Source organism: Balearica regulorum, chromosome 14 (genome assembly GCF_011004875.1).
Source record: "Balearica regulorum gibbericeps isolate bBalReg1 chromosome 14, bBalReg1.pri, whole genome shotgun sequence".
In the NCBI taxonomy this organism is placed as follows: Eukaryota; Metazoa; Chordata; class Aves; order Gruiformes; family Gruidae; genus Balearica; species Balearica regulorum.
Window position 1 is genome coordinate 20,281,689 of NC_046197.1, and position 5,553 is coordinate 20,287,241.

Consider the following 5,553-nt stretch of genomic DNA (forward strand, 5'->3'; position numbering starts at 1 on the left):
GCAGGCACCTGTGCTTCTGCCCGTCACCCGTGCCAGCTGTACGAGCCTGTTCAGATCTCAGATGCCCGTCTGGTCACATCCCTTAACCACGTTGTGCCTCACAAGGCCGTAATCCACCCACCAAACTGTGCACAAGGCAGGTGAAATATCCAGGGGGTGTGTGCGTGCCTGGAAGAGGGGAACGGGGCCGCTTCGGGGGCCGGGGTTTGTCAGTGTCTCGCAGCCGGGGACCGCTGGAGCACAGTTTTCTTCCCAGCTACCTGCAGCAGGAGATGATGTTGCACGAAGCCGCCACGTGTGTAAGTGAGCACTGAACAGATAGCTGGAGATACAGAATGTTTAAGGGGCTTTCGCACTAAGGCTGCGTAACCTGCTCTGTGCAGCATACACATAACCTGCCTCGGAAAGCACGCAGGGGTTTCAAGGCTCAGAAGTTGGGTCTGCCTTAGAGGAATGAGTGTTGCTACCCGTGTTTTTAAGGTTATATTCCTTTTTCCCTTCCTTTAAAAAACAAAAAAGTTCCCCTTACAGTCAGGCACTTTAAATGGAACATGCGCTTCTTCCTCTGGGCTTTCAAATCTGCACTTTTCAGTCACAAGATTATTGTATAAAGATTTAATAAAATGCCATAGGCTGAACCCCGGGCCTTGTTGAGAGGGGTCAGGCTACTCCGCCAAGCTTTCTTCTTTTTCACTGCGCTCCCGCCTGCCCGACCTGAGCGCTGGGTCTATGGTGAGTGCCTGGCAGTCGCAGGCAGCCGGCTCCTGGGCTCGCTGCGGAGCAGCTCACGGTGGAACGTGGTTCTCCAGATCTGCCTCTTCTGCGAGTGTGGGCTGGCAGGTCTCCAGGAAGGGCGTGTGTGTCTTGGCCAAAAGCTGGCGGTTTAAGGAAATGCATGGTTCCTAATCTACCATCAGAAAAAAGCAAATATGCAGGCAATTTAGTAAAGTGAAAGTGCAACCCCCTGGGGAATGCGTAACTTGTGCTTCTGAGATGTTTTGAATGTGTAGCCGTGTTCTGTCTTAAATCTTTGGTCGCTTGGTGTTTTACTATCTTTAAGCAGGATCAAGAGCACATGTGTAGGCTTTATCTGCTGAGGTTTTCCTGTACCTCCAAATCCTTTCTGGCTGGTGTTTGTAGGCTTACGGTAAGTCAGCATGCGAGCAGCACTCCTGCGTGACGAAGTAGCTAATTCCTTGTCTAAACTGATAGCACATGTGGAATTTTCTAGTTTGCTTGCAGTGGGTTCAGGTTATTACAGAAGAGATGTTTTTTAAGCTTGGCCTTGCCCCTTGAAACCAAAGGATGCCCTAATGGGTGGTTTTGCCATATGTTGGTGATACAAGGAAGAAAATTTTTTCCTTCTCATTATTTACTTAACCATTTCTGTGTATGTTATAAGGATGGAAACTGTAGATTAAAATTTCCTATTAAAAATGACAAAAGAGAATTTCAGTTTTTTGTCATCTAACTCTTAAGTACAGTTCATAAAACCTGGGTAGCCTGGTCTTTTAATCCACTGAGGTGATATGCCCCTTGCATGGAAATGCATTGCTGCGAAATCCATCTAGGGCAGGATCATATGTTTCTGATGTGTTTGATGCTTGTGATGCTTCAAGCCATAAGGCAGAGCAGGAAAAATTAGGTCTACTGATAAATTTACTGTGTATTGTGCCAGCTATTTGTCACACGTCAGATAAATTGTTTGGATGTTGCTATAGGGATTCTCCTCCCCCTGTGCATTGCTAACAGCAGTTACTGTGCTGGTCTGTCACACCTGGAAATAAATCGAGAGGGTAGGTGTGGAATGACAGAAACGTTGGCCAAATGGTGACCGCTACCTTGGCAGCGGTATCGTGGGCTACCGGTCACAGCCTGGGCCGGGTCCGTGTCGAGATGCCAGACAGAAATCGGGTGCTACAAACAGATGCCAAACAGAAACCAGAAGTGCCTGCTGAGGTGCAGAGATACCAGGCTCGGGTGCGACTCTTGCAGGGCTGTGTTTGTGAGTTTTTAAGATTAGCGGAATCGGGGAGGATTGGAAAGGACTGAGCTTATTGCTCCCCGGGAGCTAGCACTGCTCGGGAGCTCCCTGTTGGATCGCACCCCCCAGCCGTCGCGGGAGGTGAGAGAAGCCCACCGTTGTAACGCAGGGAGGGAGGGATGTCCAAGCAGACGTGTATTTCTGGGGGGCAGAGGGGAGCGCTGGGCCCATCCCCGCAGCGATACGTCATGGCAGCGCTCCTGAGCTTTATCCTGCTGCCTTGAAATGCCACAGCACGGACGCGGGGGCAGCGCATCCTCTCTTCTTGTTATGAAATTACTTCATGACCCTTGTAATCCACCCTGGAGGTAACTAAGTGTCGTTATCTCTGTTATAAATGAAGTTATCGCAGTTGTCCGCTTCTGCGGCACAGATGAAAGGTCTGGGTTTCCTCCTCTCTTATCGGGCACCTGTTGCTTGTATCCAGACATTACTCACATCCTTTAAGTCACATCTTGTTTTGCATAATTAACACCAACTGTGCTTCATTTCCTTCCTTCCCTTGCAGTTTTGCTCTGTGGCCTTTACCTGGCTATGGAAACACTGTTATTTTTGAGTATTAACGCAAGGAATGGAAATCAGCTTCAGCTTTGGGCGCATCAGCTCGTGAAAGATGAGGAGATTTTAGTCTGGTGTAAGGGATGCTCTTTAGTCTTGAACTGGTGTTGCAGCCACGGTCTGTGGTGGGCAATTCTGTACCAGTTCCTTAGGAGTGGTTTAAAAACCATGAAGCAGACCTAAACAGAAGTCTGCGCAGCAATCATTTGCTGCAGCGGGGAAGTTGTGCTCAGAAAATGGCAAAGCCTCCGTCTCCGACGGCTTTCCCTCAGAGCACCGAGCTGGGTGAGCCCCAGGACGACGGGGAGCCGAGCAACACGCTCCGAGGTGGGTCGGGATGGTACCGAGGGGAACCAGTTTCCAACGTGTGTGTCGCCGTCGGTTGTTTTCGGGTGATTTCTAGCACTGACACCTGGCAGCAGCCCGTACGTGCAGGGTTTGAGGTGAGAGCCGTAACGCCAGCACTTTTGCTTGCCGTGGTAATTCATGATTCACTTTGGTCATTCACTCCAGCTCTTCGTAACTATGGACCTGACTAACTTGGTGTTTATGAACAATTGTAGTAACTGAACCTGCACCACTAACTAAACTGTGAGCTCAGCGAGGTAGGATAAAAGCGCATGAAGTGAAAGGTGGTGAGGAGTTTGGAAAGACGGTCTACGTGAGGCCGATGGGAAAATGGGATTCTTCAATGGCGGGGGGGAGAGATCCTGAATGAGTGAAGAGCATCCGGGGTAAAATCTGTGCCTGTCCTTCCCTGTCCCATCAAACCACTCGTGATTTGCCTTCCCTCCTGAGAAGGCCACCAGGAGCTCTCTTTCCTTTGCCTCCTTGCTAGCCTGTTTCTTCCTTCACTTTCACTCAGATTTGGTAAAAGCAAGAAATAAAATGTAATTCTTGTAGCTATCAAGTCAAAAATCAACATCAGCACTGACCTTTATAACAAGCTCTAGCCAAATAGCTTCCCTGGTAAAGGGATTTTCATAAGCTGTGGTTAAGTTTGACTGATGTCACCACTCAATGGCAAAAATTATTTTACTATTTTTTTCTTATGCACTTAAATCTGTATATATAATATTTATCTTATACTTCAGCATGATATGTTAGGTGCCTACCACAGAACTAAGCAGAACCATGTTATTTTACCTGTAATCCCAAAGAATATTTAACTGCTCAGTATTAAAGTGCCAGGTTGATGCTGGCTCATTTAAATCTCTGGACACCTGCAGTTAACTGACACTGATGCAATAAAATTCCTAGTTGGGAAGTATTGGGATTACTGGGTTGCAGGTTTGTATATAAATTTTTTTGTAGGATTGGGTATTATACTTCTTTATTTTTTGCCGTTATATCTGACTTGTCTGGCAACTTTAATTCCACCTGAGTGTGCCATCATCTGCACTTGCTTTTCAAAGTTTTGCTGGTTTGGAGATGTTTTCTGATTAATGTTTGCTGTGTGCTTACTGGCTGCCTCTTAGTCTCAAAATCTGAACTCGGTATATCAGAGCGATTTGCCATTCACTGGGACAAAAAATTCCATTGAGGTAACAGTGACCTCTGAAGCTGGTACCTTCCCAGAATATGGATTTGAGACTGGCTGTTCTGCGTAACTGCAGTTCGCACAGGTAGAAATCCTTGGGGCAGGGAGCAGGTATGGCCTGGCTGTAATGAAGAAACAGGATTCTGAAGCTGCTGTGATCGTTCCTGTTGTCCAACTGGCAGAAAAAACAGCACTTGTTATCAGGCAGAGACTCTCTAAATCTGAGATACGGATTTTCCCATCATAGGCTCCAGGTCTGGAAGTGGATCTGTGGAAGGGCTGTGGGTTATTTACCGATCTCGGTAAATACTCGGCCACTTGATTGTAGATCAGTGAGGACCCTACAAGAGAGATTTCCAGCTCTTTCTGATGGAATAGATCATCTCAAGGACCATAAATTGTAAATCTTTCTATTTTTTTCCTGAATATTTATTTACAGTTCAGGTCAATAATCTCCAGAAACACAATTCTGCTTACAAACGGAATTCCTGGGCTGCATTCCCAGGCGTTCCCATGTGACTCAAGCATTTTTAGCAACTAAGTGAACAAATGCAAATATATTTTCAGGGCTGTGGAAGCGTTGCTATTCGCATTCTCGCAGAGCGCCTGGGAGCCCTGGCCCCAGGTCTCCTGAAACGCGACCAGGAGGGGGTCCCTTCTGCAGAGCATCCTGTGTCTGGGGGGGCTTCCCACCGAATGACTGGTCTGCGCAGGGCGGGCACGGGGAGGTTTGTCATCCTGCAACTTCAAAATGCCAACGTAATCCTTTCTCTGTCCCCTGTCCCCACTGGACACGTGGAGCTTCGTGTGCCCATGGCTGCATGGGGATGCAGGAGCACGGGGGCCAGGCTGTCATGGTCGCTGTTCAGCCCAGAAGGATTTGACAAATCTACTCCTGAAATACCTCAAATCGTGTAAACCCACCTTGGGCCTGTCTGAGGCTTTACTCTTGTCCCTTTTGTCACTGCCCCTTTGGGTGAATCTGCCCAGCTGCTGCCAGATGTGGCCGATGCTCCGATGAAGGAAGGTGGTCCCCCAGCATGGCACAGCCACTCGTCTCTGTCGGGTCTGGAACAGCTGGGGATTGTCTTTCCTAATGGATTTATAGGCTCATGATAGTCGGTATATATATTTTTTAAATGCAAAGGACAAACTGATGCTACCAGCCTGTTACCTGCTGGCACACCTTCCTCAAAACCCTATCAATTTACTTGTGACTAAGAAAATGAATTTTCATGTGGAGGAAATTGTGTTCCCTGGCAAACAAAGCAACATTGTGGAAAAGTACTGACATTAAAAGTCATAGAGACTATGAAGCAGTGCTTTGTGAGCCTTTTGGTGTTCATATTGCTATAGCAGACCAGTTCGATCCTGAAAAATCCAAGTGTTGGGATTGTTCTCACTTCGCCAG